Source organism: Phyllobates terribilis, unplaced genomic scaffold, assembly GCF_046119375.1.
Source record: "Phyllobates terribilis strain yellow unplaced genomic scaffold, ASM4611937v1 Scaffold_3__8_contigs__length_932513732, whole genome shotgun sequence".
Lineage (NCBI taxonomy): Eukaryota > Metazoa > Chordata > Amphibia > Anura > Dendrobatidae > Phyllobates > Phyllobates terribilis.
The window spans coordinates 65899707-65925192 of record NW_027362763.1 but is presented as its reverse complement, the minus strand read 5'-3'; the positions used below and the strand labels follow the sequence as shown (position 1 = coordinate 65925192).

The window sequence follows — 25486 nt, the reverse complement described above, 5'->3', positions numbered from 1 at the left end:
CCAATATGCCCAATCCTTGTGTAACATGATATCTGCCATTAGGGATAAGTTGACCAATTTGAGTTTAAGGGATTTTATTTCTGCAATATGTTTCAATGCTGGAATAGCATATTTTTCAAGTGAAAAAAACAATTGCAACAATCCTGTGTAAGTGAAGGTTTTGTATTTTGGATAACACTTTTAGGATTATTTGTCCAACCAAAATCCACCAGGTAAAACCAATGCATATTAATGAGATCATGGAAGGGCAATGTAATATCGTAACTGATCATCAAGGCAACTCCATAGAATAGCATAGTTTGCTTCTAACTTGACAGGACCTTTTATTGTCCAGACAAATGATCGAGATAACAGCCAATGGAAGTGATACTCACGGTGCGTGCATGCCTCACATGGCCGAGCCACAACCACAACCCCGCCAGCGTCAGACATGAGGTGCATGCGCAGAAGCACCGGCGCATCACCATAGCTCCTGACATGCACAGCGCACCACACCACACTGATGCCTTGGAGCGGGTGAGCGTCGGGTAGAGGGCACGCGCATGTGAACATCACACCCATGGGTGAGAATATTCTGTATATTGAGCTGGATAAATAGAAAATTCTATACTAAAAAACAAGAATTGCCACAAAAATGGCCAGTTAAGCTTCAGAGACCTGTATAAATACTGATCTATAATCCAATACAGGGAAAGTTCTTCTTTAGATGATGTTGTACGCAATGTCCTGTGACTTCACCCATTATAGTGATGAAGCAATAGATGCCGTAATCAGTAGAGTTGAGCCACCCCCGTAGTGTTCGGGTTCAGTTCGGTTCGTCGAACTGTTTGTTGAACACTGTCGAACACCATTAAAACCAATGGCAGGCAAACAAAAACACATAGAAACACATAGAAAACACCTTCAAAGTTGTCCAAAAGCTGACAAACTGCTCAGAAGGCACAACTAACACATGGAAAAGTGACAAGTACATATAGTCATGCGAAAAGAAAAGAGGTGGAGGAGTAAAAGGAGAGGGAGACACAGATATTGGCATGTCATGCCCTTCTAAAATCAAGAAAGGCTGGAGTAAAAATCTAAAATCAGCCTACCAACACCCAGACGTCGTGACAAGAAAATTAAAAAAAAATAAATCAAGAAAATAGATCAAGAAGTTGGGAAGGGTCACCTAATGGCCAAAACAGACATTGATGCGGCGTTCCGATTACTTACTACTAGAGATGAGCGTTGTTCTACTCGAACTGTTCGCCAATCTCAAATTCGAGCTGTTTTGGGCGGTGTTCGAGCCGGTCGGCGAACACGAACAATTTGAGAAAAATTCGGCTGTTCGAGGTTATGTTCGATAACTGTTCGTGCACCAAAATCATAACTGGATTTTTTCTCAGTAATGATGAAAATTAATGTTAATACGCAGTTTGAGTGTACAGCGGGGCGGGGGGAGGGGCAGGGGATGGATCTCTGCAGGAACAATGAAGATCTCCATTTTTTTTTCTCTTTCCCGCATTTGCAGTGGGGAGGTGCAATCTGTCAGCCTATCAGCAGCGCACACACGGAGCGAAGTGCTTTTTTTCACACAAGCAAGGGCATGTGTGATTGGCAGTGTATGTCACATGTCCTTGCCCTATAAGACCAAGCCATTTTCCCCGTCGCCACCATTTTCTCACTGCTGCAGCTGCGTGTTAGACGGCACCGCTGTTGCTGTGTGCGCTATACCTTGTTAATTTCAAGCCAATTTTCGCACAAATATACAGATAGCTTGGGAGTAGGGAATAGTTGTGATTGCAGTCCTTTTAAGGACTAGGTTACAGCATTTCCTACGACTTTTATCAGGCAGGTCTGTGCTCTTAAATAGATAGATTGTGGGAGTAAAGACTAATTGTAATTGGAGTCCTTTTCAGGACTAGGTTACATCAGTTCCTATCAGTTTTTGCCAGGCAGGTCTGTGCCAGTGCTGTGCAAGTTTTTTTCACAGCATTTGGCTGAATCTAGCAAAGCTAATCCTTTTTGGCCTATTGCAGAGTGTGTTAGTCAGTGGAGTAGCCTATCTGTGTTGCAAGATATACCACCTGTGTATAGAATACCAATTTTTTTACTGCACCTAGTGAAGTAAAATCTTTTGGGCATAGCATCATTCTATTAGTCCATCTATACTGACCTCCATCAGGTTGCAAACTGAATATAATTTTTTTCTGCATCTAGCTCTGAAAAAATATTTGGGCTTCTAGCAGTGTGTGGGACTTGGTCTATTAGTCCATCTATACTGACCTCCATCAGGTTGCAAATTATAAATAATTTTTTTCTTCATTTAGCTCTGAAAAAATATTTGGGCTTCTAGCAGTGTGTGGGACTTGTTCTATTAGTCCTTCTATACTGACCTCCAGCAGGTTGCAAATTGAATATAATTTTTTTCTGCATCTAGCTCTGAAAAAATATTTGGGCTTCTAGCGGTGTGTGGGACTTGGTCTATTAGTCCATCTATACTGACCTCCATCAGGTTGCAAATTAAAAATAATTTTTTTCTTCATTTATCTCTGAAAAAATATTTGGGCTTCTAGCAGTGTGTGGGACTTGGTCTATTAGTCCATCTATACTGACCTCCATCAGGTTGCAAATTAAAAATAATTTTTTTCTTCATTTATCTCTGAAAAAATATTTGGGCTTCTAGCAGCGTGTGGGACTTGGTCTATTAGTCCATCTATACTGACCTCCATCAGGTTGCAAATTGAATAAAAAAATTTTCTGCATCTAGCTCTGAAAAAATATTTGGGCTTCTAGCGGTGTGTGGGACTTGGTCTATTAGTCCATCTATACTGACCTCCATCAGGTTGCAAATTAAAAATAATTTTTTTCTGCATCTAGCTCTGAAAAAATATTTGGGCTTCTAGCGGTGTGTGGGACTTGGTCTATTAGTCCATCTATACTGACCTCCATCAGGTTGCAAATTAAAAATAATTTTTTTCTGCATCTAGCTCTGAAAAAATATTTGGGCTTCTAGCAGTGTGTGGGACTTGGTCTATTAGTCCATCTATACTGACCTCCATCAGGTTGCAAATTAAAAATAATTTTTTTCTTCATTTAGCTCTGAAAAAATATTTGGGCTTCTAGCAGTGTGTGGGACTTGTTCTATTAGTCCTTCTATACTGACTTCCAGCAGGTTGCAAATTGAATATAATTTTTTTCTGCATCTAGCTCTGAAAAAATATTTGGGCTTCTAGCGGTGTGTGGGACTTGGTCTATTAGTCCATCTATACTGACCTCCATCAGGTTGCAAATTAAAAATAATTTTTTTCTGCATCTAGCTCTGAAAAAATATTTGGGCTTCTAGCGGTGTGTGGGACTTGGTCTATTAGTCCATCTATACTGACCTCCATCAGGTTGCAAATTAAAAATAATTTTTTTCTGCATCTAGCTCTGAAAAAATATTTGGGCTTCTAGCAGTGTGTGGGACTTGGTCTATTAGTCCATCTATACTGACCTCCATCAGGTTGCAAATTGAATAAAAAAATTTTCTGCATCTAGCTCTGAAAAAATATTTGGGCTTCTAGCGGTGTGTGGGACTTGGTCTATTAGTCCATCTATACTGACCTCCATCAGGTTGCAAATTAAAAATAATTTTTTTCTGCATCTAACCCAGCCAATAGTTTTGGCCTAATACCACAGTTTGGCCACTCAGCTCTGCTCGGTTACCATCCATTGTTTTTTTGTGCAAACAACTCCAGAGTTGTGAATTAGTTAACCACCAAAATGAGTGGAAAAAGGCCTGCTGCTGGTGGAAAGGGGAATAGGCGTGTTGGGAAGGGGAAAAAAGGTTGTGTCCGTGGGGTAGGTGCAGAAGAAAGACCATCTTCCAGCCAAACTAAAATGTCTACTTCTTTTAGCGGACAATGTGAAAAGATCCCTTTCTTACGGCCACGCCAATCGCTACAAATTCCAGATGAGGCACAAAAACAGCAGGTGCTTCAACGGATATCAAGTGCTCCTTTAAGTGGGCTCTCCTCCACATCAACTTCAACATCACAAATACTCCAGTCCTCAAAGGTGTCACCCAAATCGCACTTGCTTCCTCACAGCTCCCAAATCTCCAGCTGCCCGTCTGAGTATGAGGTAGAACAGATGGTTGAGTCTGCAAAGCTGTTTACTCATACTATAGCCTGGGAATCAGAGGTCGACTCCAGCGCTTCTGTGAATCCAGACGAGGAAATGATCTGCACTGATGCCCAGAATCTTTATGAGTCGGATCCAGGACCAGACGCAGAAGGTTCTGACCATAATGTAGACCCTCATTCCCAAACTGTAACTCCTGTTGGTGGAGACAATGAGGAAGACGATGATAAGACTCAAATACCTGATTGGAGCGACAACTTTAGTTTTTTGTCAGGGCAGGAACAGGTTGGCTCTGAGGACGACGGGTGTGATAAAGCACAGGGTGATGATGATGAGGTCGGAGATCCCACTTACTGTCAACCCACAGTCAGCCAAGAGATGAGGTCAGCAGAGGAGGTGGAGGAAGATGCTAGTGACGACGAGTCAGGTTGCGCCTTCCTGGACAGAGACGTAGTACTGGAAGCACGTCAACAACTGCATCCTCAAACACAACTCTGCCTCTCACCACAAGTCGTGGTGGCTCTTCAGGTCGCATGGGTGCTAAGCCTTGCATAGCCTGGGCATTTTTTCAGATCGATAAAGATGACCCAACTCGTGTTATCTGTAACATTTGTCAGCAAAAGCTAAGTAGAGGCCAAAAAATACATAGTTTGAGTACTTCATGCATGAACCGGCACATGGACATGAAGCATAAGTTGCAGTGGGAAGCTCAGTGTGCTACAATGCGGTCTAGCCGGCCGGGCCAACCACCGTCTGCCATATCTTGTGCATCCGCGGCCTCTTCATCCTCTGTGACTGGGGGGACAGCAGTCACACCTGTTTTGGGGCGCAGACCTGCCACCTCTTTACCCGCAACAGCCAGCGTGATTGGCAGGTCATCATTTTCTTTGGAGGTGATAACACCAGCTGGTCTTGAGCGCTGTCCGACATCGATAGCACCACCTTTGGATCAAGGCAACCTAACATGTCCGCCTGCATCTTCCTCACAGACCGGCAGTTTGCCGGGGACACCCTTATCAACCCCGTCTAAGCACAATAGCCAGCCCTCGGTCCCTCAGATGTGGACAAGTAAAAGACCATTTCCTCCTAGCCATGAGAAAGCTAAGAGGTTGAATTTCACCATCTGCAAGCTCTTGGCTACAGAAATGCTGCCTTTCCGCCTGGTGGACACAGAGGATTTTCGAGACCTTATGTCCGTCGCAGTGCCCCAGTACCAGATGCCCAGTCGGCACTACTTCTCAAAGAAAGGTGTGCCTGCGCTCCACCAGCATGTCGCACACAACATCACCGCTTCTTTGAGAAACTCTGTGTGTGACAGGGTGCATTTCACCACAGACACTTGGACGAGTAGGCATGGACAGGGGCGTTACATGTCGCTGACTGGGCACTGGGTAACTATGGTGACAGCAGGACAAGGGGCTGCTGTCCAAGTCTTGCCGTCCCCACGAGTTGTGCGTCAATCCTCTTTATGTCATTTTTCCTCCACTGCTTCTGCCTCCTCAACCTCCTCTCGGTCTTCCACCTGCACCCAAAGCCTGTCTGGTCATGCCACAAGCTTTCTAACTGCGCAGAAGGGATCCTGCACACCTCCTTACTATGCTGGCAGTAGGGCTCAACGTCATCAGGCGGTTTTTACATTGAAATGTCTGGGAAATGTGAGTCACACAGCTGAGGAGTTGTGGTCAGCTCTGGAGAACCAATTTCATGAATGGTTGTCTCCACTGGACCTGAAACCAGGGAAGGCCGTGTGCGACAATGCTGCAAACCTGGGTGCGGCCCTTCGCCGGGGCAATGTCACACACGTGCCTTGTATGGCTCACGTGTTGAACCTGGTTGTCCAGCAATTTTTAGCCCACTATCCCAGACTAGATGGCCTTCTGCAGAGGGCACGGTCGCTGTGTGCTCACTTCCGCCGTTCGCATCCCGCAGCTCAGCGACTTACATCTCTACAGAAGTCGTTGGGCCTGCCACTTCACCGGCTAAAATGCGATGTGCCTACCCGGTGGAATTCAACTCTGCACATGTTGCAGCGACTGTGGCAGCACCGACAAGCCCTGGTGCAATACGTTCTGACGTATAGCCTGGGCCAACGAGATTCAGAGGTGGGGCAAATCACGCTGGAGGAGTGGTCTCAGATCAGGGACCTATGCACCCTTCTGCACAGTTTTGAAATGGCGACGAAGATGTTTAGTGCTGACGATGCCATTATCAGCATGACTATTCCGGTGATTTACATGCTGGAGCACATGTTAAACAGAATTCGGAGTCAGGTGGTGGCACAAGAGGAGGTGGAGGAAGTAGAGGAGGAGGAGTTGTATGCGGAAGGGCTAACATCTGCAAGGTCCAGACGGTCGGCAGCACCAGGGCGGCAGGCATGTGAGGGTGGGGGAGATGATTTTACCAGGGCGCATGGTAGCAGCCAAACTAGTGAGGAAGGTGCAGGAGCCCAGGAAGAAGTGGAGGACGAACTGATGGAAGACTCATCAGATGAGGGAGACCTTGATCACATTTCTGTTGTGCGAGGTTGGGGGGAGAGGACAGAGGAAGGAAGCATGATTGTTACCTCGCCACCAACACAACAGGGACTTGGTGCTCCTGGATGCGCAACACACATGAGTGCCTTCTTGCTGCACTACCTGCAACATGACCCTCGAATTGTGAGAATTAGAAATAATCCTGACTACTGGGTTGCCACACTGTTAGATCCCCGGTACAAAAGTAAATTTGCAGAAATTATTCCTGCCATAGAAAGGGATGCACGCATGCAGGAGTATCAGCAGAGACTGTTGCAGAATCTTACATGTGCTTTTCCACAAAATACCAGTGGTGCACGTAGTGAATCTCACAGTTCCAACTTGCCAACCGTGGTCTGTATGGAATTGTTCAATAAAGGGCCCAAAATTAAGATAACATAGATGGGAGAGGTCTCTATGAATAGGAATTCCTAAGTATTTGATACCCTGTGAGGGCCAGGCAAAGGGAAAGTTGGACTGGATGGAATCCTATATGGATTTAGGGAGGGAGACATCGAGGGCCTCAGACTTCGCTGCATTGATTTTAAAATTTTACCATGTAACAAAGTGATCTATTTCAGCCATAACAGCAGGGATGGATATATGTGATTGAGTGATATATACTAGGACATCATCAGCAAATAGAGAGCACTTGTACTCGGTGCCTCCCACCTCAATCCACCTAATATTGGGGTTATGGCGAATTGATGAGAGCAGGTGCTCCGTCACTAGGATGTATAAGAGAGGGGACAGAGGACATCCCTGCCTTGTCCCATTGGTGATTGTGAAAGGTGATGAAAATGTTCTGACGCACCCCCTGGGCCTTGGGACACCCGGAGCCGGACCCTTTTTGGTGGATGCTGGTGGTTGTAGTCTTCGTGGCGGCGATCCGGTTCCGTGGCTCAGGGCGGTCAAACCAGTGGCGGAACTATTTATGTGGTTTTGATGTTTAAATGTCCGACTACGCCACCCGTGGATTGCGGTCAGAGTGAACCGCCGCTACAGGGCAGACCGCTAAGGCTGGTGTTGTGGGTGCAGCAGAGCGTAGCATAACTCCCCACGGGAGGAGTATAGCCTCAGGGCAGTGTATGCGGAGGATGGGGGTGATGGTGCAGGGCAGCAGCAGTAACGACACGGAGTCAGTGATGCAGTTCAGGGCCTTTACTCACAGTTCTTATTATCCAGACCACGTCTGCAGGTAACGGCTGCCCACGTCGTACTGTGCTCACCAGGTGAGGGGCTCAGACAACTCCCAGATAACTTTGGAGCGCTTCACAGGACCCCCTTTGTGTGTCCTTTGTCTGGCCTTTCTTACCAACACTTCTGTCCGGCTGCCTCGGGCCTCCTCTTGGTAAACTTGGCGCCAGTTTCCCTGACCCTATGTGGTGCCTTCCTAGCGGGTGGAGCAAGGGGCTGCGCCACATAAAATGTCAGAGCCTCCGGTTTCTAGCTGAGGGTCGTTTCCTGCCTCCACTAGTTCGGGGACCGGTCTCCCCCTTTGGCCTGACCCCTCCACGCAGGTGGATTCGGGCGTGCGGTGGCGACTCGCCCGTCCGCACCCCTGGGATCCCTTCATTCCTCGTTCCTGGAGCCTTCTCCGCTCCTCTTCCTTCCTTCTCCCTCTTGCAGGCCTGGGCCTCTGTTACTAGGCCCGCCTCCGGAGCAGAGCTCATGCAGAGCTCCTGCTCCCTGCCACTTCTGCTCAGACTTCTCTGCACTGAACTAAGATGGTGCCCACCTTTTATACTCCCTTCTCAATGCACCCAGGAACTGCTTCCTCCCTGCTCCTGCACTGCAGGGTTCCCCTTCCTCAGTGTTCCCTCCCCCCACTCCAGCCAGGGACAGGGACTGTCGTGCCCATCTCAGGGGCATATTGGTCGCCCTGCCCCACGGCAATGTGGTGTAATGCATGCAGGTGTCGGGTCCTGATCCACACTCCATCCTTATCTGAGAGTGAGATATCACACCTCTGGGTGAGGTGCAATATGTCTGTAGCAACCGAGCCCTCGGTGCTACAGTTCCATTTATCTTCAGCCTAGGTGACGTATTGTGATACAGGGCCGTGATTTTGGCTATAAAAGGGTCCCCTAGACCCCTACCCCAAGCTTTTTAAGAGAATCATATATGGCGTGCCAGGAGACTCTATGGAATGCTTTCTCAGCATCCAACGAGAGTATCTACTTACAAATTTTTAACTGCATCTAGCCCAGGAAATACTTTGTGCCTAGTAGCAGTGTCTGCTAGTCAGCGGATTATCCCGGCTGTTAAGCAAGCTACACCACCTGTAGTTTGGACACTTAATTTTTTCAAAGGAAATGCTTCGGGACCACGGGATACTTAGTGAAGAGCATCAGGAGGCACCCCAAGGCATAGGGGCTGGGACTGGCACTAGGATGCCTTGCGGTGGACAGCCGAGCTCGATCCTTATAAAAGCTTTTTAACTGCAGCAGCTTTAGTGGACGCTACTGGAGCTGGAATTACGCGGCTGCTGGCATGAGACTTGCCCTCCAATAGATCCTTGTAAATGGATTTAAAGTGTATTCATTCAAATTAGAGGGACAATTTAAATTAAAAAGCTTAGAGCTGCCTCCACCACAGGGGGGCTCTCTCGACCCACCAGCTGACAGGCACCAGTATTGGGAGAGGGGGGCTGGCCGTCAGGGTTCACCGCGGCTCTGGCACAAACCCGGCGACACGGAGGTGGCACGGGCAGGAGCGGACTGGCCGTCTCGGCTTCTCACTTTTTGGATTTTAGAAGGGCATGACATGCCTATATCTGTGTCTCCCCCTCCTTTTACTCCTCCACCTCTTTTCTTTTCGCATGACTATATGTACTTGTCACTTTTCCATGTGTTAGTTGTGTCTTCTGAGCAGTTTGTCAGCTTTTGGACACCTTTGAAGGTGTTTTCTATGTGTTTCTATGTGTTTTTGTTTGCCTGCCATTGGTTTTAACGGTGTTCGAAGGTGTTCGACGAACAGTTCGACGAACAGTTCGGCGAACACACGGGTGTTCGACGAACCGAACCGAACTCGAACACTACGGGGGTGGCTCAACACTACTTACTACCTGTGCCTCCGAATAGTGTCCACCTATTGGGCTGCTTCTGGGAAGGAGCATACTATATAGATCGCTGTTTGCCCATGGGGTGGTCCAGATCCTGCTCACTATTTGAGGCGTTTAGTTGCTTCCTCGAATGGGTTGTAATGGACGTTTCCAAGGGGGCACATATTATTCATTACCTCAACAACTTCTTATGCCTGGGCCCAAAAGATTCGCCACAGTGTAAATACACGCGGTAGTCCACCTGTGAGAAGGAGAGAGCTGGAGGGAGAGCGGACACCACAGAGCCGAGGGGTTAGATGGAGAACGGAAGAAGGAAAGAGGGCGAGGGAGGTAAGGGAGTACAGTGGAAGGCCGACCTGAGCTCCCCCACGTTCCTGCTGGGCGGGGAACAGCCCAGGGAAGAAAAGCCGCTTGCGCATCCCTTTTAGGTTACGGGCGCGAGCGGGCAGAGGGACTATGCCGGAGTCTGAAGCCGACACGGCCAGTTCGTTCCTGCCCGTGCGACCTCCGTGTCGCCGGGTTTGTGCCAGAGCCGCGGTGGACCCTGACGGCCAGCCCCCCTCTCCCTATACTGGTGCCTGGCCACTGGTGGGTCAAGCCCCCCCGCGGTGGAGGCAGGTCTAAGCTCTGTAATTTAAATTGGCTCTGTAATTTGAATGAGTACACTTTAAATCCTTTTACAAGGATCTATTGGAGGGCAAGTCTCATGCCAGCAGCCACGGTAGCAGGAAGAGGAAGAGGCGGAGCCTGCCGTGTGCTGCTGTGTCTGAGGTGTGGAGAGAGCTCCTGGGAAGGGAGGTTTTGTTTTTCCATCTGGGACTTTTTGTCTGCCCCCTTCCCAGGAAAGCAGGCTTGCGTGGGGACTGGCCTCTGGGGCTGGGCCTCCGGCTCCCACCTCCCAGTCCATGCCAGCGGGGGGTGGGAGGAACACCATTTCAGCTAAGGCAGCAAGATCTGACCAAGCACCTGGCGAGGGGTCTAGCATGAGGACCAGGCTGACGAGGAACCTTGAGGCCATGACCGCGGCTGCTCCTTCCCCCCAAAGGTGGGTCGAGTGTGAGCAGAGGTGCTGCGGAGGTGCCCCCTGATTGGGGCACCAAGGTGGCAAAGGAGGCTACCATCAGCTATATCACCCGTGTCCACGAGCACCTCTGTGAGTATGAGGAAGCCTCAAAAAAGCTAAGATCCCTCTGGGGGGAGTTGAGAGCAGCTCAGGGAAGGTCCGAGAGGGCCTCCAGCAGCAAGACGCCTGAGCTGTCCGCTAAGATCAAGCGGGCCATCCATGAGTTGGAGGATCGGAGATGTACCATCTTGGCAGGCAGCGGACCCTTTAAGGAGAAGCTCAAGAATGAGAACCGGTTCAGAGCTATGACTGGTGGGGCTCTGGAGGGGTCTCAGAGCCCCAGCCAGGCAGTGGAGGACATGGAGGAAGAGGAGGCATGCGCTGAGGAGGTCGCGCCCTACCCACTTTCTGGTGGCCTGGTAAGTGATCTCCAGGCGTCGCATAGCGGGATAGCCCCCCAGCAGATGGCTCTCCCGTCTGATTCCTGCCCTTCAGAGGGCAGCGGGAGCGAGGGGGAGGATGAGGAGGAGGGGAATAGTAGTGAGGGGGGCTGCCTCATCATGAAGCAGATCCAGCAGGACGAGTCCCCGTTTCGTTTTGGTCAGCTAACATTCAGGGATGAGATCTGTGAAGATGAGGCACCCGGGAGGGGTAAGAAGAGGAAGGCGAAGAAAAGGCAGAAGAAAACTCCGGTCGCACATAAGTTTGTGTATGTCCCCCTCCCTGGGGCCCCCCTGTCCCGTTGTGTGGCACCCGCTATCCACCCCGGCACGGGCCCTGTTGTGGGTCCGCAGCAAGGTAGCGGGGAGAATATAGGCCATGGCACGCAGAGCGCTGCCTCTGTTGGTAATGATGGAGGCAGTGGGGTGGATGTGTCTGACATGGAGCATGGCGCGAAGGGCGGTCCGTCGGTGGTTAACATCAGTGGTGGTGCTCAGGCTGGACCCCCTGTGAAAGGGGGGTCTGGTCTGGCACCTGGTGCGCCTGCCGGTGTGCAGGGGGTGGCGGGTGCATCTGCCGCTGCCCCTAGCACTGCTGGCGACGCACCGACAGCCGTGGCCGCATCTTCGGCGGTGCGTGCTGGTGTGTCTGAGTCCCTCACACACGGATCCGCTAAAACTGGATCGCTTTTGGGGGCCCAGGTACCTGCTAAGCTCAAGGGCGCTGGGGCTGCGGCTCCGGCAGAGCCGGCTCCTAAAAAGGTGGGGTCTGCTCCCCTGGCTGGGTCCATGGCAAGGTCGGGGCCCCCTGCGCAGGGGCCCATTAATGGGTCTGTGCGGGGGGCTCCGCCGCCGGTGGATGCCGAGGGGGCGTGGCCTAACCTGGGGCCGGCCACCGGAGCCAGGCTCTTTGCAGTCAAAGGTGTGACGCTGGGGGGTGCTGAGCCCCTGGGAGCTGGTGCCACGAGTCCAGGGGCCCCCGTGATTAGACCCGGTTCTGGGTCGGCTTCAGGGGCTCCGGCGCGGCCAGCTTCAGGGGGCGTGGCCTCCCTGGCATCTGCTGTACCAGTGGGCGTGGCCTCAGAGGACCTCTCTGTACCTTCGGGTGCAGGGGCGTGGCCTCACGGGCAAGCCCCGCCCCGTGTGTGTGTGGCTCTGCCCCAAAAGGGGCAGAGCTTAGCGCCAACGGCGCGGCCAGCTGGGAGCAGTGGTGCCACAGCCGCAGCGGAAAGCAGCAAAAAAGGTGCCTGTCGGTCGGAGTCCCCTGCATCTGGGGATTTACCTGGGGCAGGGGCTCCGGCTGTGCGGGTGTCAGGAGAAGCAGGACTGGTCGGAGTTACTCCTGTTTCACTTCCCGTCTCACTTCCTGTGGGTGGAACAGGAGGCTCTGCCAGTGATGCAGAAACTGTGCTGCTAAAGCCTTGTAGCGTCGTTCTTAAAGGGCCAGTAGCACCTGGCAAGCAGAACCCCCCGGCAGGGAAGGTGCCTCAAATTGGAGGTAAAGCCTCACAAAGCTTAAACATTGTGACCCCAGTGTGCATGGGAGTGGGAGTGGGGTGAATGTTGACGTGGATGTGGATTGTTTGGGGATGGATGTGTCTGCGGCTGGGGATGCGAGTGTTGATATGTCTGTGGCAGGGGGAGAGAGTGGAGTGGCTGGTAGTAGTGGAGGGCTTGGGGAGGGGGCTGGTCCATCTGCCCCCCCCAACTGCGAGCCCCCGGTCTTTTGCGGGGGTGGTAGCCGGGGCTTCGGGGGTTTCTTGGGGGGCTTCATCACCTCTGGACCTCAGGGACGGTGACTTGCTACGCCGTTTCTTGGAGGCCCTCAAAAAGGGAGAGCAGACGATCGAGGTAGAGGGAAGAGAGGTGGACCTGGCCTTTTGGCTGGATAGACATGGCCTGGCCGCCTTCCAAGATAAAAGGGAGGGGGAGACGGTATGGTCCCTCCCTACAGCCGGGCAGGGGGTAGCCAGGAGGAATGTGGTCCGTCTTCGGTGGAGGGGCAGTGAAGCGTGCCCGCCGAGAGCAAGGGTCGTGGAGCTCCTCCTAAAGATGGACTTCAGGGCGACCGACATCTTTGCCCTAATCCATCCTTTTGGTACCTCCATCTTCGACTTCAGTTTTGTTCGGCCAGAGGGCCTAGAGCTTTTCTGGTCGAATTTTGAACTGCTGAAGGGGGAGCCCGCAGGCGAGACTTTGACGTACAGGCGGTGTCTCGCCAAAATGGTGTTAAGAGAGTTACCGTTCTGACCAACAACGAGTCACTCTCTGGAGTGGATATAATGACGTGGCTGTCCCGTTATGGGGAGGTCATGGACGTCCCAAAAAAGAACAGGGACGAGTTTGGCATTTGGTCAGGGGGCTGGACCTTCATGGTGAAGTTGAGGGTCTCAGGCGGTACTGTCACCCACATCCCCTCCTCAGCATTCCTGGGGAGGGACAGGATCCTGGTCTTCTACCAGGGGCAACCGAAGGTCTGCCACAGGTGCGGTGATCCCAGCCACTTCAGCGCGGGCTGCAAGGTGCAGAAATATGCCTTGTGTGGCGGGGTAGGTCATCTTGCTGCAGCCTGTGGTGATATTAGGTGTCACCTGTGTGGTGATCTAGGTCACCCGTATAGCCGCTGCCCTCGCTCCTTTTCTAATACCATCTCTGGTCAGGCAGGGGAGAGCCGTGGGGTGGTCCCTGGTGGTGCATCATCTGCTGGAGCCGGAGGTGGGGGCAGGAGAGGAGATGAGGGGCCAGTGAGGGATAGCGGGGCCGGTACATCCACCCACCAATGGCAGCAGGTGAGGCGCCGTGGGGGTAGGGGGCAGGATAAGCCTCAGGCAACTGGGGTGATGACTGTCCCCTCCCCAGAAGAGGCAGCCGGAGCTCCTGAGGCCCTGGGGGAGGAGGCGGTGAGCGAGGAGATCAGGAGGATGGAGAAGGAGGAGGTGGCTGCTCCCGGGGACTCCTCCCAGTATGAAAGTCTGGACGAGGAGGTGGTGGAGCAGCCTAAAAGATCAGGTGACAGTAAAGACTGGTAAGAGTCGGAGGAGGAGGAGCAGAAAAGGGGCAAAAACATCTAAGGCCCCCCCCCTGGCTGCTAAGGTGCCGACGGAAGGGCTCACCGGCTCCCCTCTGATCCCCCTCTCCAACCGGTTCCAAACCCTTGACGACTCTGCTGAGTCGGAGGTCGAGGGTGAGGGACCGGCAGTAACGTCTGGAGTGCCTTCAGGGAATGGCGGGGTCCATCCTCCGGGGGACTCAGTTTCCCCTGGGAGGGGAGACTGCCCCGGGGTCCGGAGGTGAGGAACCCGTTACGGGGAAGGAGGTGTCCGGAGAGATGGATACCTCAGTATCACTTAAGAGGAGGGGAAACTCGGGCTCCTCCTCGGATGGTGAAGGGAAGAAATCTGGGGGTACGGTAAAGAAGGAGGCCATCTAACTCAATCACCCATGATGGCGGAACCTACCCCGTTGACTCTGGCATTGATTAATGTTGCCAGTATTAAGTCAGATGCAGCTAGATTCACGGCCTTTGATTTTTTCACCCGAGTTGAGGCTGATATTTTATTTTTGCAGAAGACCAGAGTAACGGACATGGGGGCCATTTACAAGGCACAGAGGGAGTGGAGGTGCAGGCCCTCATACTGGTCTCTTGCGGCCGAGCCGTATAGCGGGGTAGCGGTCCTTTTTAAGGCCGCTTCGGTGGAAAGCAGACGGGTGATTGAGGTAGAAATGGGGAGGTGCTTGGTCCTTGACGTCTTCACGAGGGGACAAGAGCTCCGGCTCATTAATATCTATGGCCCACAGTCTAAGTGGGACCGTAAGTGTCTCTTCCTGATGATCAAGCCCTATCTTTCTTTTTACGAGCCGGCAGGTGGTCTTCGGTGGGGACTTTAACACTGTAACTAGGTCCCGTGATAGGGGAGGCCCCGGTGACCGGCTGGCTTATGATAGTATAGCCCTGAATAGTAAAGTGAGTGAAGCTCGCCTGGTGGATGTCCACGTCTGGCACACCCCAGGTCACGGGGGATTCACCTTTTATAGGGGTAGTAGTAGGTCCAGGATAGATAGGTTTTTTTTAAAGGAGGAGGCCGTCTCTACTGCAGTGTCCGCTGTTGAGGTGGAATTCTCCGACCACTGTTTAATTTTCTTTTCCTTGAATGTTACTGAGACTCCCCGGATGGGGAGAGGCCTATGGAAGCTGAATTCGTCCCTGTTGGAAATAGCGGAGGTGAGACAATCCATTGAGGAGTTTCTTCAGAGCCAGGTACCTCTTTTGGGTCTCTGTAGCAGTAAGTCTGAGTGGTGGGAGATCTTCAAAAGAAGGGTCGCAAGGTTCTTCCGTCAGCTCTCGAGCCTCAGAGTCCTGAACAGGTACCGCCTGTATCGGGATCTGGGGAGGAAACTCGAGCAGCTCGTTTCGACTGGAGGGGACCGTGAGGAAATCTCCAGGGTGAAGGCCTTGCTCAAGAGGTGTCAGTATGATGGGCACACGTCCTTGGTTTTTGAGAAGGATTTCGGGAAGTACCGCTCACCCGACCCCTACAGGAACTGCAGGATGTCAGTGAATTGCAAAGTGGTAACGGGACTGATCGACAGTACAGGGTCCCTGAACAGATCCAAATCAGGGATCCTGGAGGTGGTCAGATCCTTCTACTCACACCTCTTGGGGAAGAGGGATCCTGATCGGAATGAGATGTCGGCTTTCCTGGCTGAAGCCATCCCTGAGCCAGGGGATGACCCCTCTCTTCTTGTTTTGACAGAGGTGATCAGGGAAGAGGAAGTGAGACGGGCCATTGATGGGCTCCGGCCCAAGAAATCGCCTGGTCCGGATGGCTTAACATCCGAGTTTTTCAGGACTTTTAGGGACTCTTTGGTGCCCCTCATGACTGAGGTGTTTAATGAATGTCTCTCCTCGGACATTCTGCCTGATTCAATGAGGAATTCTACCCTGATTATTCTGTTAAAGGGTAAAGACTCGTCCCGTATTGAGAATTGGCGTCCCATAGCGCTTCTCAATACGGACTGAAAGGTTCTGGCAACGGTGCTTTTTAATCGGTTGGTGAAGTTTGTGCCTCGGCTCCTTTCGGGGGCCCAGCACTGCTCTGTTCCAGGCTGCAGTACTTTTAGTGCTGTGCTCGGTGTCCAAGAGGCAGTGGAGCAGAGTAGGGCAAGTCACTGGAAGGGGTACTTGCTGTCTTTAGACCAGGCGAAGGCCTTTGACCGGGTTAACCATGAGTACCTCTAGTCCGTCCTTCTGAGGTACGGTCTGCCCGGGCGGTTTGTTGATTGGTTAAGAGTGTTATACAATGGGGCAGAGACTTTTCCGCTTGTGAACGGTTGGGTTGGACACCCTTTTGAGGTGAAGTCTGGTGTCCGCCAGGGCTGTCGTCTGAGCCCATTGTTATACGTGTTCGCGATCGACCCCCTCTAAGGAGGGTGGAGCGCGGACCGTTGGTGGGAGTCGGGATGGATCGGGCGGAGTCAGAGGCCACCTTGAGGGTAGTGGCGTACGCCGACAATGTTTCCCTTTTTGTATCCTCAAGAGAGGAGGCGGATTGGGTCATGTCTGAGGTTGAGCGCTACTCGGTGGCATCCGGGTCCATGATCAACCGGAATAAGTGTGAGAGTCTCTGGCTGGAAGGGGGAGATCAAGTTTTGATCTCCCGGACACTCTTCCAGGGCCTCAGGCCACAGCAAAAATTCTAGGCATCAGTTTTGGCCCGGGGGATTATCCCCAACAAAACTGGGAAGGCAGACTGAAGATTGGCGCCCAGAAGGTGGATCAGTGGAAGAGTTGGTCCTTGACCCTGAGGGAAAGGGTTAGCCTGGCCAAGGGGTATTTGCTCCCTTTACTAATATACCTGGGCAGCGTTTGCATCTTGCCAGAACCTCTTTGGAAACCGGTCTACAGCCTGTTCTTCCAGCTATTGTGGGGGAATAGGCTGAACCTAATCAATAGGGAGGTCACGTACCGCACGAGGAGACTAGGAGGGTTGGGTATGGTCAACCCAGTGGTGTTTTTAGTAAACACCTTTCTTAAGGCTAACATCGCCAACCTCTGGTTAGGGAGGGCTCCTCCGTGGGTATTCTCCTGTAGGGAGTGGTTTCAGCCATTCTTCCAGGAATGGGAGACGGGAGGGCAGGTGAAGGACCTGCGAACGCCTCATGGGCATCTTCCGGCTTGCGCTACCCCGGTTCTGAAGGTGATCCGCCGGTGGGGTCTGGGAGTGTGGGAGATCAGGACCTTGTCGAGAAAACTACATGACAATAGGGTTCTGTTGACCCACTTCCAGAAGCCCCTGGCGCTCAAGGATTGTCCAAGCTGGGATCTGGCGGTGGGGCTCGGGCTTTTGAACTCAAAACGGATCCCCGTGAAGTTTTGGGACTTGGCTTGGTGCTGCTTCCATGGGAGACTGTATGTGAGGGACAACCTGAAGTACAGGAACTCTGATGACCGGGATTGTCCCCGCGAGGAGTGTGGCGGCATGCTTGAAAGCATTGAGCACTTCCTGCTTCGGTGTCCCTTTAATACAGAGGTCTACAGCAGGGTGGGTGCTTCCATTGGCTGGCCTCGGCTGGCAAGCCTTTCCTATTCAGAGTGGGCCTAAGGGGCATTCAGGTCCCTTGGTGGCCGAGATCGGGGCACGGTTTTCTTAGTTAGCTTAGTGACTAGGTTTTACACGTGGAACGCACGGTGTTTAGTGTCCACCCAGCAGAAAGCCCTCCCCAGGGAGGAGGTGATTAGGAACATCCTGGGTGACCTGGCAAAGGTGCACTCGCTGGAGTACGAGAGGATGAGTGCAGGGAGGGACTCCCTTCTATGGAGGGGGTTCTCATTTAATGTGCCCTAGGGATAGTTAGGGTCCTGTGTGCTTGTTTATAGAGTGAGTTTAGTCCTTTTTATATTTATTTGTAGAGACAGATAGATGTGTATGGACAGGGAGGGACAGATATGGATAGTCTTTAGGGTCAGGCAGTTAGTATTAGGTTGATAGTGAGGGCCAGTGAGGGACAGGTAGGGATAGATAGGGAAAGATTGGTAGGGTGGTAGGGACAGATTTTTCTTTTCTTTATTAGAGAGGGTCAGGGTGTTGTGAAGTAGGTCAGGGTGAGGGCCTCCGCAGTTTCCAGTTTCCCGGTGGTGGGCTGTTACCCTCACTTTGTAGCTTTTTGTTTTTGGTATTTGAACCCTTATATAGGGCTTGCAGGCACCAAACTTGGGTCTGATTCTGGTTCATGATAATGTAATAGGTGTTGTTATAAGATGCTGTAAAGTTGTGTATATTATTTTGTATGTTTATGTTTATCATGTATATTATTCTTGTAAGTGTGTGGGGGGTTTAGTTTAGGTTGGGTAGGGGGTTTCGGGGGGGAGGGAGGGAGGGTTTTTGGGGTTCGGTGGAGGGGGGTGTGGTATCATGGATGTCCTGAAGTGGATGAAAAGGCAAAAGGACCTGTTTTTTTCAGGCCACAAACTTTAGTGGGATCCTTGTGTGATGTGATGAGGCCACAAACTCTCGTGGGACCTTGGGTGTCGGGTGTGGGTATTTTAGTTCAGGTTTTGTTATATTATTATTAAAAAATAAATAAAATAAAAAAAAAATTCTAAAAAAAAAAAAAATGTAAAAATAAAAAAAAAATAAAAATAAATAATTTTTTGCGTGCAGTGTTGTGTCGGCCAAGAGGCCTACTTTTCTCTTTTTTGGCAGTGGGCCCGGTTTTTAGTTCTCTTTTTTGGGGTTTGGCATGAGTGTATAAGAGTGAATGTGTGTATGTTAGGAAGGGGTAAAGGAAAAAATGGAGGGTCAAGGCCTTCCCTTGCTGAGGGGGGTTTTGAGCAAGAGGTATTGCTTTAGTGGACATTTTTCTTGCTAAAGATTGCTGGACTTTGTATTTTGGGCTTTTTTGGGGGTTTCCTTGGGGATTTGTTTACTGGGGCTTATATTTGTATGTTGTTGTTTTTGTTGTGTTATCTACTTTTATATAAAATAAAAAAAGAGTTCCAGCTAAAATAGCATCCACTAAAGCTGCTGCAGTTAAAAAGGTTTTATAAGGATCGAGCTTGGCGGTCCACCGCAAAGCGTGCTACCGCCAGTCCCAGCCCCTTTGCCTTGGGGCGCCTCCCCGATGCTCTTCACTGAGTGTCCCTGGGGCCCAAAGCATTTCCTTTGAAAAAAGTAAGTGTCCAAACCTCAGGTCGTGTAGCTTGCTTAACATCTGGGATACTCCGCTGACTAGCAGACACCTCTACTTGGTTAAAATGTTAAAAATTTGTAATTAGATCTACAGGCGGTGGCTACTCCGCTAACTAGCAGACACTGAAGCTTTTGAGCAGACCTCTGATTCCCAGGCTATAGTATGAGTAAACAGCTCTTCAGACTCAACCATCTGTGTTACCCCAAGCCATAGTGTATGCAGTTTCTTACGGTTAAAAGGGGGGGGAGCGACCCAACCCACCTGGAATTGATGATGCCAACGTCACGTAAAACACAGCAAAGGGACACCAAAAAGAGTCTCCAGTTTTTCCAAAAATTGTGGCACAAACACCACTTAAGTGGCATTAATTGACCCAGAGTTGCTTAAAACGGTTGGTGAGGTGATTTTACCAAATCCTCAAGCTTTTAGTCTCCCGAGGATGACACAGGGGTAGAAAACTCCTTCCGGATCCATGATTTGTTCATCTTTATGAACGTGAGTCTGTCTACATTCTCAGTGGACAACCGCGTGAGCTTATCTGTCAGCACACCACCAGCAGCGCTGAACACACATTCAGAGAGAACGCTGGCTGCAGGGCATGACAAGATCTCCAAGGCGTGAGTGGCGAGCTCCGGCCATTTTTCCAGATTGTAAGCCCAAAATGAGCAAGGGTCCAGTGACACAGTCATGGCTTCGATGTTCACTCCAGTACCATCCTCTCTAGGCGTTGACTATGTATCAGACTTCTTGTCTCCTGTGGCCTTGCAAAGGATGGTCTAAAAAAGTGGTGAAACGATTCCACAAAATTGCTGTTACCAGCAGATACTGTGTTACTGTTACGGTTTGAGTGATGAAGACTCGACAGTCCCACGGTTGGCAATTTAGAACTGTGAGATTCACTACGTGCACCACTGGTGTTTTGTGGAAAAGCACATGTAAGATTTTGCAACAGCCTCTGCTGGTACTCCTACATGCGTGAATCCCTTTCTATGACAGGAATTATTTCGGCAAATTTACTTTTGTACCGGGGATCTAAGAGTGTGGCAACCCAGTATTCAGGATTACTTCGAATTCTGACAGTCCGAGGGTCATGTTGCAGGTAGTGCAGCAAGAAGGCACTCATGTGTCTTGCGCATCCAGGAGGACCAAGTCCTTGTTGTGTTGGTAGCGAGGTAAGAAACATCCTTCCTTCCTCTGCCCTCTCCCCCAACCTCGCACAACAGAAATGTCATCAAGGTCTCCCTCATCTGATGAGTCTTCCATGCCCATCGCCAGTTCGTCCTCCACTTCTTCCTCAGCTCCTGCACCTTCCTCAACAGTTTGGCTGCTACCATGTGCCCTGGTTAATCCCTCTCCCCCACCCTCCCATGCCTGCCACATTGGTGCTGCCAACCGTCTGGACCTTGGAGATGTTATCCCTTCCGCATACGACTCCTCCTCTACTTCCTCCACCTCCTCTTGTCCCACCACCTGACTACGAATTCTGTTTAACGTGTGCTCCAGCATGTAAATCACCGGAATAGTCATGCTGATAATGGCATCGTCAGCACTAAACATCTTCGTCGCCATTTCAAAACTGTGCAGAAGGGTGCATAGGTCCCTGATCTGAGACCACTCCTGCAGCGTGATTTGCCCCACCTCTGGATCTCATTGGCCCAGGCTATACGTCAGAACGTATTGCACCAGGGCTTGTCAGTGCTGCCATTTTCGCTGCAACATGTGCAGAGTTGAATTCCATCGTGTCGGCACATCGCATTTCAGCCGGTGAACTGGCAGGCCCAACGATTTCTGTAGAGATGTAAGTCATTGAGCTGTGGGATGTGAACGGCAGAAGTGAGCACACAGCGACCGTGCCCTCTGCAGAAGGCCATCTAGTCTGGGATAGTGGGCTAAAAAATGCTGGACAACCAGGTTTAACACGTGAGCCATACAAGGCACGTGTGTGACATTGCCCCGGCGAAGGGCCGCACCCAGGTTTGGAGCATTGTCACACACGGCCTACCCTGGTTGCAGGTCCAGTGGAGACAACCATTAATGAAACTGGGTCTCCGGAGCTGACCACAACTCCTCAGCTGTGTGACTCACATTTCCCAGACATTTCAAATTAAACACCGCCTGATGCCATTGAGCCCTGCTGCCAGCATAGTAAGGAGGTGTGCAGGATTCCTTCTGCGCAGTTAGAAAGTGGGTGGCATTACCAGACAGGCTTTTGGTGCAGGTGGAGGACCGAGAGGAGGTTGAGGAGGAAGAAGCAGTGGAGGAACATCTAGATAAAGAGGATTGACGCACAACTCGTGGGGATGTCAAGGCTTGGACAGCAGCCCCTTGTCCTGCTGTCACCATAGTTACCCAGTCAGCGACATGTAACTCCCCTGTCCATGCCGACTCGCCAAAGTGTCTGTGGTGAAATGCACCCTGTCACACACAGAGTTTATAAAAGAAGCGGTGATGTTGTGTGCGACATGCTGGTGGAGCGCAGGCACACCTTTCTTTGAGAAGTAGTGCCGACTGGGCATCTGGTACTGGGGCACTGCGATGGACATAAGGTCTCGAAAATCCTCTGTGTCCACCAGGCGGAAAGGCAGCATTCCTGTAGCCAACAGCTTGCAGATGGTGAAATTCAACCTCTTAGCTTTGTCATGGCTAGGAGGAAATGGTCTTTTACTTGTCCACATCTGAGGGACCGAGGGCTGGCTGTTGTGCTTAGACGGGGTTGAGTAGGGTGTCCCCGGCAAACTGCCGGTCTGTGAGGAAGATGCAGGTGGAAAAGTTAGGTTGCCTTGATCCAAAGGTGGTGCTTTCGATGTCGGAGAGCGCTCAACACCAGCTGGTGTTTCTACTTCCAAATGAAATGATGACCTGCCAATCACACTGGCTGTTGCAGGTAAAGAGGTGGCAGGTCTGCATCCAAAAACATGTGTGACTGCTGTACCCCCAGTCACAGAGGATGAAGAGGCCACGGATGCACAAGATGGGGCAGACGGTGGTTGGGACGGCCCGCTAGGCCGCATTGTAGCACAGTGAGCTTCCCACTGCAACTTATGCTACATATCTATGTGACGGTTCAAGCATGAAGTACTCAAACTATGGATTTTTTTGCCTCTACTTAGCTTTTGGTGACAAATATTACAGATAACACGAGTTGGGTCATCCTTATCGATCTGAAAATATGCCCAGGCTATGCAAGGCTTGGAGCCCATGCGACCTGAAGAGCCACGACGACTTGTGGTCAGAAGCAGAGTTGTGGTTGAGGATGCAGTTGTTGACGTGCTTCCAGTACTACGTCTCTGTCCAGGAAGGCACAACCTAACCTCGTCGTCAATAGCATCCTCCTCCACCTCCTCTGCTGACCTCATCGACTGGCTGACTGTGGGTTGACAGTAAGTGGGATCTCCAACCTCATCATCATCACCCTGTGTGTTCTCACACACGTCGTCCTCAGAGCCAACCTCTTCCTGCCCTGATCGAAAAGTCAAGTTGTCCCTCCAATCAGGTATTTGAGTCTCATCATTGTCTTCATCATTGTCTCCACCAACAGGAGTTACAGTTTGGGAACGAGGGTCTACATTATGCTCAGAACCTTCTTCATCTGGTCCTGGATCCGACTCATAAAGATTCTGGGCATCAGTGCAGATCATTTCCTCGTCTGGATTGCCAGAAGCTCTAGAGCCGACCTCCGTTTCCCAGGCTATAGTATGAGTAAACAGCTCTGCAGACTCAACCATCTGTGTTACCCCATACTCAAACCGGCAGCTGGAGACTTGGGAGCTGTGAGGAAGCAAGCGCGATTGGGGTGACACCTTTGAGGACTGGAGTATTTGTGATGTTGAAGTTGAGGTGGAGGAGAGCCCACTTGAAGGAGCACTTGATATCCGTTGAAGCACCTGCTGTTTTTGTGCCTCATCTGGAATTAGTTGCGATTGGCGTGTCCGTAAGAAAGGGATCGTATCACATTGTCCACGAAAAGAAGTAGACATCTTAGTTTGGCTGGAAGATGGTCTTTCTTCTGCAGATGTTACTGTTGCTTTAACACCTACCCCATTGACACAACATTTTTTACCCTTTCCAACACGCCTATTCCCCTTTCCACCAGCAGCAGGCCTTTAGCCACTCATTTTTGTGGTTAACTAATTGACAACTCTGTAGTTGTTAGCACAAAAAACAATGGATGGAAACCTAGCAGAGCTGAGTGGCCAAACTGTCGTACTAGCCCAAAAGGATTGGCTGGGTTAGATGCAGTAAAACAATTTTATTAGATACACAGGTGGTGTAGCTTGATACAGATGGGCTACTACAATGAGTAGCAGACACTGCTACAGGCCCAAAAGTATTTACTGGGCTAGATGCAGTAAATTTTTTTTTATTAAATACAAAGGTGGTATAGCTTGGTATAGATGGGCTACTATAATGAGCAACAGACACTTCTACAGGCCCAAAAGTATTTACTGGGCTAGATGCAGTAAAAAATTGTTATTAAATACAAAAGTGGTGTAGCTTGGTACAGATGGGCTGCTACAATGAGTAGCAGACACTGCTACAGGCCCAAAAGTATTTACTGGGCTAGATGCAGTAAAAAATTGTTATTAAATACAAAGGTGGTATAGTTTGGTACAGATGGGCTACTACAATGAGCAACAGACACTGATACAGGCCCAAAAGTATTTACTGGGCTAGATGCAGTAAAAAATTGTTATTAAATACAAAGGTGGTGTAGCTTGGTACATATGGGCTACTACAATGAGCAACAGACACTGCTACAGGCCCAAAGTATTTACTTGGCTAGATGCAGTAAAAAAATATTAAATACAAAGGTGGTGTACCTTGGTACAGATGGGCTACTACAATGAGTAACAGACACTGTTACAGGCCCCAAAGTATTTACTGGGTTAGATGCAGTAAAAAATTGTTATTAAATACAAAGGTGGTGTAGCTTGGTACAGATGGGCTACTCCAATGAGTAACAGACACTGCTACTATGCCCCAAAGGTTTGCAGTAAAAAATTGGTATCAGATACACAGGTGGTGTAGCTTGCAACACAGATAGGCTACTCCACTGACTAACACACACTTCTAGAGGCCCAAAAGGATTGGCTTAGCTAGATTTAGCCAAATGTTGTGAAAGACACTTGCACAGCACTGGCACAGACCTGCCTGGCAAAAAGTGCTAGGAACTGCTGTAACCTAGCCCTCTAAAGGGCTGCAATTACAACTAGTTCCTACTCCCTAAACCTACCTGTCTATTTAACAGCAAATTCGCTTGCAATTCACACAGTTACAAAGTATAGCGCCCACAGCAGTAGGGGTGCCGTCTAACACTCAGCTGCAGCAGTGAGAAAATGGTGGCAACGGGGAAAATGGCTGGGTCTTATAGGGCAAGGACTTGTGACATATACAGCCAGTGACACATGCCCTTGCTTGTGTGAAAAAAAAGCACTTCGCTGAGTGTGTGCGCTGCTGATAGGCTGACAGAGTGCACCTCCCCACTGTAAATGTGGGAAAAAAAAAAAATGGAGATCGGCATTATTTCTGCAGAGATCCATCCCCTGCCCCTCCCCCCCGCCCACTCTACACTGAAACTGTCTATTAACATTGATTAACAGTATAACTGTGAAAAAATCCAGTTACGATTTTGGTGCACGACCAGTTATCGAACATAACCTCGAACAGCCGGATTTTTTGCAAATCGTTCGGGTTCGTCGAACGGCTCGAACACCGCCCAAAACAGCTCGAATTTGAGATTGGCGAACAGTTCGAGTCGAACACCGCTCATCTCTAGTAATCAGCAATATCCCATCTCATTCTTGAATCCAAACACATGGAACTTTCAATACAAATATTAAAAAGTAGAGGTAGCTGTCAAAAAGAGTAAAATAGTCAGAGAACAAAATAATGATAATATAAAACACTATATAAAAAGCAATTTATATAATATATAAATACAAAAAGGGAAAGATGGAGGCAAGTGGTGGTGCACGTCGACTACAAAAAAGGCGCAAAACTGTTTCATTTAATCCCTGAGGGGCCATGGCCCCCAAGATAGTGATCCATCGTGTTTCTTTTTGGGCAAGGATCTTTATGAGGTTCTGCCCTCTAATGCCCCCGTTTACCATAT

At 50.3% G+C, this 25486-nt stretch overlaps 1 protein-coding gene across 1 annotated transcript in view; it reads left to right on the top strand.

Annotated features, from left to right (window-relative positions):
- The window catches only part of LOC141258812 (cytochrome P450 2K1-like), a 212421-nt gene that overhangs the window by 125457 nt on the left and 61478 nt on the right, over positions 1-25486 (top strand). The gene's annotated exons all lie outside the window — the stretch shown is intronic.